General features: G+C 46.4%; 1 protein-coding gene across 1 annotated transcript in view; it reads right to left on the bottom strand.

The window, feature by feature from the left end:
- The window catches only part of LOC144892562 (uncharacterized), a 181491-nt gene that overhangs the window by 114190 nt on the left and 53677 nt on the right, over window positions 1-13624 (bottom strand). The gene's annotated exons all lie outside the window — the stretch shown is intronic.

Below are 13624 nucleotides of genomic sequence, written 5' to 3'. Positions count from 1 at the left end.
TTCGATGAAACTTGACCACAACATTTACAACCCGTGCTGTAACAAAGTTTGTTAACGGCATGAAAAAACTGCCCCTCTAGGTTTTTACAGGGGGGGGGGGCTTTCCCCTCAAAATTGGTATTTGCTTTCTTCTCAGAAACTACACGCACGAATTCGATGAAACTTGACCACAACCTTTACAACCCGTGCTGTAACAAAGTTTGTTAACGGCATGAAAAAACTGCCCCTCTAGGTTTTTACAGGGGGGGGGGGGCTTTCCCCCCAAAATTGGTATTTGCTTTCTTCTCAGAAACTACACGCACGAATTCGATGAAACTTGACCACAACCTTTACAACCCGTGCTGTAACAAAGTTTGTTCACGGCATGAAAAAACTGCCCCTTTAGCGTTTTACAGGGGGGGGGGGCTTTCCCCCCAAAATTGGTATTTGCTTTCTTCTCTGAAACTACACACGCAGTTTCGATGAAACTTCACCACAACCTTCACCACCCGTGATGTATCAATGTTTGTTCAAGGCATTAGAAAAATTGTGGTATGAGGAGGTGTATGGGTAATGGCGGGGGGAGGGGGAGGGGGTTTCCCCAAAATAAGTATTTCTTTGTTTGTTTAAAGTCTTCTGATTATGTTGGTATGATTCTACATGCTGCCCTTCTAGCAACCATTGAAATTGGTTTAAAATACCTTTAGTCAGTGCAGTATACTGTTTATTGTGCAGCGCCAGGGGTATTGCCCCTACGTTTTTTTTTTTGCTTTACAGATAAGCCAGTTTCAAAAATGCTTATTTCAGAATTGTCCCATGATTCTTTCCTGAACAACCAATATGGCCTGCACAAGAAAAAAGACTGAAAAATTCGCCTCAAAACCATGTTGGTTCAAACCCCCAGAATTTTTTGCTTTGAGTACCCAAAACATAGTCGCACTTCCGTTTCATTGACATGACGCTTTCGTCTTAAAGAGCAACATCTGACTGTTTTACAAAAGGCCATTACACTGTTTAAAAGAGGTTTATTATTTGGACGCTATAGTGTAACTTAATTTCCTCTTAATCAATGTCATCTTCTTCGTTTTGATATTTCCACCAGTGAAGGTGGACAGATTTTTGCATTTTCACCCCTGTCCATCTGTTTGTCTGTGAGCAGAGTATCTCAAAAAAGTTATGGATGGATTTGGATGAAACCTGGTGGGCAGATTGGGTGTGTGACAGGGACGAATAGATTAGATTTTGGTGAAGATCCGGAATCGCACATGAGAATTTTTTTTTAATTTTTAAAGAAATTTTCCATAATTGAGAGAATAGAGCCAAAAAATTATATACTGTATAGCACAATATCTCAAAAGTTTATTCACGGATTCGGATGAAACTTTGGGACATGTTGCATGTGAGAAAGAGAAAACTTTATTCCATTTTGGTGACGACCCGGATCCGAATCGGATAAGAGAATTTCTTTAAATTTCAAGTGATTCTTCATAATTGAGAGATAGGGCTAAAATGAAGTATAGGACGTCATTTCAAAAAGTTGTGGACGGGTTTTAAAAAATTATTATTATTATTTGTATACAAGATCGAGGCTCGTGTAAGAGGTAACATTAATCACAAAAAGACAAACTGACACCACAACATAAGATAAAGCGAGCGGGAGACAAGATGGGGAGAGAGGGGGAAGGACACAAGTACAACAGCAGATAACAGGGACATCGGGAGATCTGTGGGAGGGAGAGGGCTTGGGGGGAGGAGGCATGGGAAGGGGGGGTGGGTGGGAGAGGTATAAAACACATGGACACTGCTAGGACTTCCAGGAAAGAAGTCGGAATTTCAAAAAAGTGGATTCGGGATATTTTAATGGGGGTAGAAAAGATCAAGGTTTTGGATGGGGGAAGATAAGAGATGGTGGTGAACAGCTGTTTTAAAGACCTGGAGGGTGGAGTGGGATTGGAGAGAGTGTGGGAGTTTGTTCCAGAGGCGGGAGAAAAGAGGAATGAAGGAGTGAAGGTGAGCAGAGAGTCTTGATTTTGGCAGTTTAACCATAAGAGGGTTGCAGGCAGATCTTGTGCGACCTGTAGGAATATTTGGGGGACAGAGCACAGAGAGAGCTGGGGGAGCAAGGCCGGATGATGACATGACAAAACTTTGTGGACATTTATGACAAACCTTTGTGGACGAGTTGGTTTGGGGACAAGATCAAGTCGATTAGATTCTGGTTCAGGTCTGGATCCAGATCTGGCCTATCAGTGGGATACAAAACATAAACTGTTTAGCCTGGCGGAGGTTTACGCTCTACCGAGTACAGTTCTAGTTTGTTTTTTCATGGGCATACATAGATCATTTTTGGAAGTCGTCCACCTATGTACTGATCTTTTCCTGTGTTTCGGTAGATGTCATATTGAGAGCTTCTGAATAAGTCAAAGGTTTGTTCTGGGTGTGTATTCACTGTCTGGAAAGCAGTCTCAACGACATTTGTAAAATTTCTTTACAATTTTAAATAATGCCATGCCCTTTGCCTCAAGCTTTTGTTTTTTCTTATGGAGGCATGATGCCTCAACTTGATTCTGTTACTCCTGAACAATTCCTTAGCCACAAAGTGAGGGCAAGACCCAAGAAGAAGGCCTGTTGGCTTTACAAATAAGTTCAATCAGACCTCATCCAGAACACACTGCAAGAACCTCACCAGCCCTGCTGTACGAATTATGTGCTACCAATTGAAATGATTCGCCGAGGTGAATGTATTTGCGAAGCCAAATTATGAATAAATATAAGAAAAGTGTTTTGTTTGCATTTGATGAGATTAGCTTGAATGAAATGTTTGACTTCATGCAGGATATGCGTAAAGACAGAGTTCGATTAACAATCTAGACTATTGATCAATAGAAAATGAATTGTTAATTTTTCTTCTTCAGTTACAGGGTCATGGAAGAGCATCAGTTCGAAAGTGAAAAAAGGAAATATTAAATGACAATAGCGTTGTATATTCATGGAACAAATTGCAAATTCATAGATCTCAAATACAGTATACTCAGGGTACAAATACAACTTTGTGTGTGGGGAGGAGGGGGTGGGGGTAACATAGGCTATGTGGCTGTGGGCTCACACTGGAGCGTGGGGGGCCGGGGAACATAAATTATGCAGGTAAATGTGTACCGTGTAGTGACACCTGGCGGTTGTGGTTGAGGGTATTACAATTTCCTTCTTTACCTGAGCAACGCTGAGGTTACAGCATTATTTGCACGGGTAAATTTGTCCTCCTTCCATTCCCCCCCCCCCTCCCAAATGGAGGGGCCTGTAAAAGCCCCCCCCCCTCCAAAATATGTAAATGCAGTATATATCTCTCCCTCTGCTCCGTCTCCCTTCCCCTCTCTCCCCATTCCTTCCCATTCCTCCCCGTCACCTTTCTGGCAGCAACAGACGTGACGACTAATTAGTCCATCCATGGATGGATGGGCTCTTCTTGTTATAAATGTGTATGGTATAGCGCCACTCCCGGTGTGAGGGGGTATTACAGGTAATAATACGAAACACCATTACAATCATAAAAGTTGTGGAATTAACCCAGATTATTTGCTAGTTATAACTAAAACAAACTGGACAGCCATTTACATTCAAATTCAGTCATGCGTGGTGGAAGACAGGCAGGCAAAAAGCATGGCAGGGAGCATTGAAGATAAATGCTTATAGATGGTTTCTCTGACAGCTCAGTGTGGCTTAGGGCAATGTGATGGATTGAGATGGGGCACAAGGCATCGAGAAAGCCGCCAGTAGTCGCTGGCGAGAAGGCAATGGGCCGTAGAGCCCGTTGCCCTGGGCCGCAGAGACGAGGAGGCTCAGAGAATGACGGCTGTCTTTGTCTTAATCAGAAGAGTGGAAAGCTCACAAATGTGAAATATGCTGTTTTCATCATCTACCAGTGTTGATTTCTATTGTTTACTTTGGAAATTTACATTACTGTGGCAAATGCATCGTTTTGCACATTCATTTTGTTTTGAGTGTTTTATGGATATTCCAGATGACTGGTATGTTTTATATTCCACACAACATATAGGCCTACCTGCTGCTTTTCAACATAATGCTGTGATATCATTTTTACTTTATCAAAAAAAAATTCAGCAGTATTTCTCCATTGCTCCAAGGGAATTATTACAACCTTGTGTTTACTCATTTTAAAGTCATGTTTTCAAGAAGATTCTCTGTGTAATCTGCTTAATGAATATCTACCATATAAAACACAATGTCAGTTTGTGTGTTTGTACAGATGTCTGTCTCCCTTCATAAGGGGAGGGTTTAAAGACCAACCTTTAAACACAAATGTGCGTTCACTACGGTCTATTTTTGGGGATAAAACAAACTCGAAAAACATTTTCCATAAAAGAGTAATTATGTCTTTTATATTGGAATTGTAGACGGTGGCTTGCAAACCGAGCCTCAAGGGTGGTGTACAGAAGCGTTTTATTATAATAACAATAAATACAAGGCACATGGAGGTGAAATTCGCTACACATGATGTGCGCCATGCACAGAGTAAAACGAGTGTTCATTTACGTCTGTAAGGTATCTAATAAATAAAGATATAAGCACACCTGACACTAGGCCGAGGCTTCAGACATTGGCATGCTCATGAGGCTGCACCGTCTAATAAACTGTTCCAATCCGTCAATTTTGACAGGCTTTTTACTAGTAACTTTATAATCCCATCACTTAAAATAATAATGTTAAAAGCATTCATTTTGGAAATCTGACATATTCTTAAGAACAACCTTGAAGAGGGGCAGAGGATTGTTCTGGAAGCATTTGGCGAATGGAAATGCATGCCATGTTTGTATTCCAAGCTGCTCTATTTGTATGCAGGTTACTGCTGTGTGCATGAGCCGAGTTTGGAGCTGGGTTGTGATTAAGGTCACACTATTATACAAATGCACAGTCACATGATGTACAAACTATTCAAGCGAGCGGTTTCCAGGTTCATGCGCAGTCAAAACCGCGGGCATTAAAGGCCATCGCAAATTCTTCTTCCAAAATCTTTTTCATTCCCCATTTTGATTTTGATTTTATTGTTAGCACAATTCCACTGTGTGGCAAGAGTTTATAGTTGGACAGAGGAGGAACAAGTGGGACATCGAGCGGGAACATTGCATGGTACCTACTATTAAATTTTATCTCACCAGAATATTTGAAGTAGTTTTTAATAAAAGCTTTTAAGAATCTATTTGGAGTGGTGCACTGAAATGTCTTGGTTAGGGTGCAGCTCCAAGTTCGTAAGTTGAAAGCAAATGAAACACTTTCAGAGCTAGCATGTAAAATTGAACAAGCAGTAATGGTAGCTTGCTAATGGTTTCCTGCTGACGTATGGGAGAGGCTAGCATTGGAGAGGTTTATTGATGCTCTTCCTGATCAGAAAAATCATTTGCAATTGGAGATACAATCAGCTACCTACCAATGCTACCTGGGAGCTTTAGAATTGGCAAATTCGTTACTTACATTAAACAAGTACAAAAAGTTTTAATTAAAACAAAAGCCGCGTCGATGTTACACAATGCCTAGATGCAGCGTTGCCTATAACGTCGATGTTATAGGCACAGGACATTCCTATTGATTCGATTACTTGATGTTATTTTTGTGCAAAGTGAAAATATATCTCGGCAATTTCCCGTGTGTGGCGACGAATTTTTAATATATCTCGGCATTTTCCCGTCTGTTATTTCAGGCGGTGTATGACTGACCATGCCGCGATTAAAAATATATATATCTCGGCAATTTCCCGTGTGTGGCGACACGTGAACGAAGCTATGCTCCTCTCTCCACATTATTGTGACGACGTATAAATTAAATATTTAATCGTGACGATTGTCATCAAATGGACGAATTTTTAATATATCTCGGCATTTTCCCGTCTGTTATTTCAGGCGGTGTATGACTGACCATGCCGTGATTTAAAAAATATATATCTCGGCAATTTCCCGTATGTGGCGACACGTGAACGAAGCTATGCTCCTCTCTCCACATTATTGTGACGACGTATAAATTAAATATTTCATCGTGACGATTGTCATCAAATGGACGAATTTTTAATATATCTCGGCATTTTCCCGTCTGTTATTTCAGGCGGTGTATGACTGACCATGCCGTGATTTAAAAAATATATATCTCGGCAATTTCCCGTATGTGGCGACACGTGAACGAAGCTATGCTCCTCTCTCCACATTATTGTGACGACGTATAAATTAAATATTTCATCGTGACGATTGTCATCAAATGGACGAATTTTTAATATATCTCGGCATTTTCCCGTCTGTTATTTCGGGCGGCGTATGACTGACCATGCCGCGATTTAAATAAAAATATATCTCAATGGACTTGAAGTTACAGGCCTATAAAGGTCTATAAAGGGCAACTTTCATTTGGATTTTCTTCCCGTTTTTTTTCAACCGAGTCTAAAACTATGTTAGCGACTGTGAAAAATGAAATGATATATCGAATTTGATTTGAAATAAAACTGTGTGAGAGAGGAAGACACCACGGGCCTACAAAACAGGCCTCAAAGATATGCGAGTTAATAAAATGGTGGATATTTGTTTATATGAAGCCTCTTCCAGAATGGGTGGAGCTATGGTTCCCAGAATGGGTGGAGCTTTGAGGTTTTGTCTTCTCTGCAAGAACAAGAAGAAGAACAAGAACAACAACAACAACAGCAGAGTGCACTCTATGAGCAGCGTCTGCGACGCGGCTAAAAATAAATCTGGTAGATATGGCAAATAGGAGAGGCAAATAATTAGGTAAATCACAGCTGCTGTTCAGGAGGAACCAAAGATTGATATTAAAATGCAACAACTACCCATTGTGGCAACTATCGGGAATGCCTCTTCTCTGGAGTTGAACCCTCAACGCAAGTCAGTCGCCAAAGCTTCCACATTCTTCCCTGCTGCCTGGATTCGTCATGGCAGCGTGGTCACGGTCAAAGAGCCGATCAGTCTCCATAGACCGGCCCAACCCACTTGGCTCTGTCTCTCCTCCCTCTCTCTAACTCTGTTGTGGCCCTGACTTCATGAAGGCGGGAGTACACCATCCTGGATGTGGGGAATCTCTGGGTCGCTCCTGGTTAGAAGCCCGTTTTCTCGGAATTTTTATGAATGTAACAAAAGAGGCCATGAGCTGAAATTTTGTTTTAGGTCGAGGGGGAACCAAGGCCCAGTGGAGCATCTGGGACAATGTTGTTCCACAGACAAAAGTGAGGAACAAACTGAGAGTCTCTCGCCACAGTCTGCAAGATAGATGAAGCGAGGTCCGTAGGCCAATATCTGGCTGGGAAAAACTGTCACAGCCCCTCCTTTGGTAACAGTTATTAAGTGTTAACTTATTTGACTTATGTGTTTTTCAGTAGCATGAAAGGTGCAAGATGTCTCCAGTTAAGCCATATTCAACACTAGGGCTAGTCGTACTCTTGAGAGTCATTGGGGTATCAGACCAGTATATGGATTGGTGGGTGGCCATTTAATTTGACGGATAGCTTAGTGCTGTCCATGACAATCACAATTCCTCCAGGTACTGAGACATTGGCAATGGCGTAATGGGCAACAACCAATAGGACCTGAGATAGAGAGCCCCCAGGGTCCAGTGGTCCGTCACACACTGGCCGTTAAGCATGTGAGTCGAGTGCCAGTGGGATTATTAAATATCTGTATGGAGTCAAGGACCTCACCATGTGGAATGATGAGACACTCAATTTTAGTGCACTGAACTTTATTTTGGTGGCGTTACTGATCATGGTCCTCACAGTCAGGGAGGAAGGCTGAGTGTGCAGACAATGTCCACCAAATGCTCCGCACGCTCAAATTGCTTCATCACGTCCATTTAATGTCCAAACTAATAGCTTTATGAGCCTTCTTGGTGAGATTCTCAGTTAGATAACTTGAGGACAGTTTACTATTCACGATGAAGGGGATTGGGAGAGTTGGGCACAAAATACTGTGAAGGTTCTGTAAAACTCTAATTCCCCAGGCAATGCATACAACATACAGGTTCCCAAGTTAGTTATTTCATTAGCACATGTGCGGATAGTCCTTCCCTTTTGTCTAGTGGGTTTCAGGTTCAATATGATTTGTGTGGGATCAGCTAGGTTTTTCCCTTTTTCTCCCCATTTCCACAAGTAAAACCTCAAAACACTTGCATCGTTTGTCTAATTGCAGCTAAGCTGAAACACCTGTGCCACTTCTGCAGCTCCAGCTATGCCAAAACACATGTGCCACTTGGCAGCTAAGCCTTTTTCATAAACACTTAATGGCTCTTTGATCCTCCCCAAAGCTGCATCCACCAAGTGGCTTTATAAGCACAGCTTTACAGATGTTAGTGTGTGGGTCTTTTGGCTTAGAGGTGGTGTGCAACGAAAGACAGAAGGGAGCTGGAGTGAGCAGAGCCAAGCTGTGGGACCGAGTTGGCAGAGCAGAACACTGGGTGAGCGATATATTGATGCTGGTGGGTGCAGGGCGCATCCCAGAGACCAAGGGCCAAGGGATTATCACCTCATACTAGATCGCACCCTCCCCTCCTCAGTACACACCTTAACTACAGTAATTTCTCCTCTTTATCCCTCACCTAAGTGAATGGGAAACTCAGGATGATTCTGAATGGGTGCCCTTGTAATGTGTTCCATTAGGTATAATTATATAGGGTTAGCCAGAAATATGGTTATTTTTAACACTCATGTAAAGGTAATAAAAAGATGCATTTCAAAACAAATTCTTACAAGAAAGTGAAGTACATAACATGCCATTTATTTGTGGTAAAGAACATCTAGGAGATGCGCACCATTTCATCTGACACATTCCTCCAATCTTGGATGCCAATTATATTCATGACGTTCTGCAACATGGCCACGTCAATATCATTGATTTCGTGTCTGATGTTTTCCTTAAGTTCATGAAGAGTTTGTAGACGGTTAACATACACTTTGTCCTTTAGATATGACCACAAGAAATAATCACATGCAGTCAAATCGGGTGACCTCGCTGGCCATGGAATATCGCCGTTTTGGGAAATGACATGCTTTGGAAAGAGCACCCTTACAGTAGTCATGGACACTGGCAGTGTGGGAGGTTGCACGATCTTGCTGAAACCACGTCATTGGGCTCACTTCTACAAATCTGTTAAAATTCTCTGGAGAGGAAGTTAGAAACCATATCGGTATATCGAGCTGCAGTAACAGTGACAGCATTTCTGTTATTGTTCTCAGAGAAGTAAGGCCCTATGATGCTGAACGACGAAAGTGCACACCACACTGTGACTTCGGGACCGTGTAACGGTTTCGTGTGCATTTCTCTTGGGTTTTCAGCCGCCCAAAAACCAGTATTTTGCTTGTTGACAAAGCCACACAGACGAAAATGTGCTTCATCAGACATGAACAAATTGTTAGCAAAGTTTTAGTTTTCATTTCCGTCCATAAATGAAAGCATTCCCTCACAAAAATTATTGTGGGCAATCTCATCATCTTGGCTTAATTCCTCGACTGTTTGAATTTTATAGGGATAAAAGTTTAAATCCTTATGCGATATGCGGCGTAGTGACATGTGAGAAATTATTGAGGCTGATGCATGCTTTCGGCTGGAGCAATGCAGACTTCTCAAAACTGACTCCCTTACATGCTTACAATATTTATTTCCTTCACACGAATTTAAAAAATGACTTTCTGGCTCCCCCTGTATGAGCTAGATATGACGGGATAACTCTGCTCTGTGTTCCTGTGCTTTGTACATTATTGATCCCTTGTATGTTCTTGAGTGCTCATTGATTGATCATACATTGATGTTTGTTGATTGCATATATGCTCCTCTTCACCCTCCCCCTCATCCTTGTAAATAAACCCCCTATTGTTGAATTGTTTTCCGATCTACTTGTGATGTCTTTTCCTTCATTGGTGCAGTATAGCACTACTAGCCTAGCTGGGATATTCTTCCCCAATGATTGGCTCCACACCATAGCCGATGGGCACAAAACCTGTTTAGGAAGTCACCCCAGGTAAACGATAATCAGACGGAGGACCCTGGGGGATTTGGTTGACTAACTGGTGTTCGTGGTTCCTTAGCAACCCACTCGGGGCCATGGAGTTATCCTGCTCAGTTGCCTCAGATCCAGTAGTCCTGGAGGAAACAAGGCAAACAACACTGCCCCCCCCCCCCCCACCCTCGTGGGTAGACCCTGGAACCTCGGGCCATAACAATGCTTTCATTGAACTATCAAATTTTCAAAATGTGTGGGTAATTTATATTTGAATAGCCCACGTCTACATCGTTGTCAGCAATGTGGGACAGAGTATGGCCAGTGACCTGAAATAGTAAACATCATAGTGGATTTGCTCGCTCGTGAACCATCATCGTCTCCTGACTTGTACAATTTAAAATTGGTATCGTTATTTATTATTATATGGGGTTTTTTTTAGACGTGAAAATCGAGGAGACGTTGCTGAGAAGAACTAGTGGTCGCATGAACTTGTACGATGTAAAATAAATGCCATACAGTAGCTGGAATGTTTGTACCAACAAGTGCACAGCACAATTAACTTTGCCTGCACGAGTGCACATGTTAGAGTTTGGATGTTAAAAAATAAAATAACGGATAGCTCCGTGTGCACCAAATTTGGCATACAAGTTATTAATAACCACAGGCAGGTCTGGCAGACAATATTGGTCCTATATGCACAAAAAAAAATAATCATACTCACCATCAGGCTCACCCTCACCTACCTCTCTCATCCCACTTGTGTTTTTTCTTCAAGAGGACATTACTGTATAAGTCAGTTCGTATGTTGAATTTCACATTGATGCATCCATCCTTCAGTCGATGAAACACCTTCTTGAAAAGTTGAATTTTTTTTTTGTAAAAACACTTACCAAATTATGCTTTCTTTAAATAGTAGCTTCCTCTGATTGTAACACAAATAACAGGCTGTCCTTGATGATCCATTGATCATATTAAAACATTCATTGATTAATATAATAAGGGGAAAAGGAACCACAGCAGCCCGTATTCAGTAAGGGGAAGAGCAAGGAAAACAAGGGGGAAAACAGCCCTATAATTTGAGATATGATTGTTTGATGTTGTATGTTTTCAACAACTAACAATGTTTGATGTTGTTTTGGACTTTCATAAACTTTGACAGTTGATAAATAAAAGCAAATTTTACTACTGAAGCGCGATGCTGCGCGCGCTAATGCTTACGCAAGGAGCAAGCGGACAACGCGGTTCATAAAAGAGTCTTTATTGAAAGTACTCAAACTGCAGCACTAAACTGCTCAGGGCTGCGCGCCCCGTGTATATCGTGAGGCCACGCCTCTCTCCCTGGCGTGGCCCATCCCCACTTGGTGTGCGGGGTGATGTCACCACGTCAGTGCTTTCGTGTCCGCCACACGCGCCCCCCCCCCCCCCCCCCCAGAATTCCCGCGCACCTGAAGGGTCAGTTTGCGGGGCAAACGGATGACCCGGCCGAAGCGCCCCCTGGCGACTGGCGGCGTCTGGGATGCAGGGATGCCATCTGGGATGCCTCCGGCTGCAGGACCGGGGAGCGGCGTGGCGGCCCCGACGCGGGGTCGGGCCACTGACAGTGGATGGTCCACGTCGAGGTGGGCCGGCTTGAGGCGGTCTACAGAAACACGGTCAGGAGTACCGCCGATGTCCAGGGTGAAGTGCTTCGCCCCGGTCTCCAGCACGCGGAAAGGCCCGTCGTACGGGGGCCGCAGTGGTGTCCGGTGGGCATCGTGGCGGACGAAGACGTACTCCGCCGTGCGAAGCTCCGGGGCGACGTGCGTCGGTGGGTGCCCGTGGCATGCCGTTGGCACCGGGGCGAACCTCTGGGCGGTCTCTTGCAGAGCGGAGCGCTGCTGTGCCGCGGACCATGGTGCCGTGGAGTCGGGGAGGAACTCGCCCGGCACCCGCAGCGGTTGCCCGAAGACCAACTCTGCCACGGATGTGCGCAGGTCCTCCTTGGGCGCCGTCCGGAGGCCCAGCAGGACCCAGGGGAGCCTGTCGACCCAGCCGCCGTCGCGGAGGGTGGCCCGGAGCGCGGCCTTCAATGAGCGGTGAAATCGCTCACACAGGCCGTTAGCCTGGGGGTGGTAGGCCGTGGTTCGGTGCAGCCGGACCCCGAGCCCCTGCGCGACCGCCCCCCAGAGCTCCGAGGTGAACTGGGGGCCGCGGTCGGACGAGATGTCTGAGGGGGCGCCGAACCGGGCGACCCAGGTGGCGATGAAAGCCTGCGCGACATCCGCCGCCGTCGTCGACGCCAAGGGCATGGCCTCCGGCCACCGGGTGGTGTGGTCCACCATGGTGAGGACGTGGGTGAAACCCCGCGAGGGGGGCATAGGTCCCACCAGGTCCACGTGGACGTGGTCAAACCGGCGTTCCGGCACCGTGAACGGGGCCAACGGGGCCTGGGTGTGCCGGTGCACCTTGGTGCGCTGGCACGCGAGGCACGTCCTGGCCCAGCTGCGGACGGCCTTCCGGAGGCCATGCCAGACGAACTTGTCGGCGATCAACCTTTGGGAGGCCCTCGCGCCCGGGTGGGACAGGCCGTGGATGGCATCAAACACCTGGCGCTGCCAGCCCGCGGGCTCGATGGGGCGAGGACGCCCGAGGGAGACGTCGCACAAGAGGGCCGCGCCTGCGCCGTCGAACGGCACCTCGGTGACGCGGAGGCCCGTGACGGCGGTCCGCAAGGCCTGGACATCGGGGTCAGCGGCCTGGTCCGCTGCCATCCGGGCATAGTCGATGCCGAGGTGGACTGCGTGGGCGACGGCCCGGGAAAGGCAATCCGCCACCGGGTTGTCCTTACCCGCGACATGCCGGATGTCCGTCGTGTACTCGGACACGGCCGAGAGGTGACGCTGCTGCCGGGCCGACCACGGCTCGGTGACCTTGCCCATCGCGAAGATCAGCGGCTTGTGGTCGACGAAGGCCGTGAACGCACGGCCCTCGAGCAGATGGCGGAAGTGCCTGACCGCCAAGTGAAGCCCGAGCAACTCGCGGTCGAAGGTACTGTAACGGCGTTCGGGTGGGCGAAGCTGCCGGCTAAAGAACGCCAGCGGTTGCCAAGCTCCACGCACCCATTGCTCGTGCACCGCGCCCACCGCGCAGTCCGAGGCGTCGGTGGTGAGGGTGATCGGTGCATCGGGCGCCGGGTGCGCGAGCATGGTGGCGTTAGCCAAGGCGAGCTTCGCGCCCGTGAACGCCGTGTCCATCTGCTCGGTCCAGGTAACGTCGCCTTTGCCCGGCTTACCTCGGAGAGCTTCGTGCAGGGGGCGCAGGATCTGGGCGATACGGGGCAGGAACCGATGGTAAAAGTTCACCATGCCCAGGAACTCCTGCAGCCCTCTGATCGTGCTGGGGCACGGAAACCCCTTCACCGCCTCCACCTTGGCCGACAGGGGGACGGCTCCGTGCCTGGTGACACGGTGCCCCAGAAAATCGATTACGGCGGTGCCGATCTGGCACTTTGCGGGGTTCACAATCAGGCCATGCTGGCCCAGGCGTTCGAAGAGCGTGCGGAGGTGGCGTAGGTGCTCTTTGCGGGATGCGCTGGCGACGAGGATATCGTCCAGGTAGACGTAGACAAAATCCAAGTCACGCAGGATGCTGTCCATCAGTCGCTGGA

The sequence above is a fragment of the Myxine glutinosa genome, chromosome 1 (genome assembly GCF_964187855.1).
Source record: "Myxine glutinosa chromosome 1, kmMyxGlut1.1, whole genome shotgun sequence".
NCBI lineage: Eukaryota > Metazoa > Chordata > Myxini > Myxiniformes > Myxinidae > Myxine > Myxine glutinosa.
Note: the sequence above shows the minus strand (reverse complement) of the source record. Positions and strands in the feature narration are given on the sequence as shown.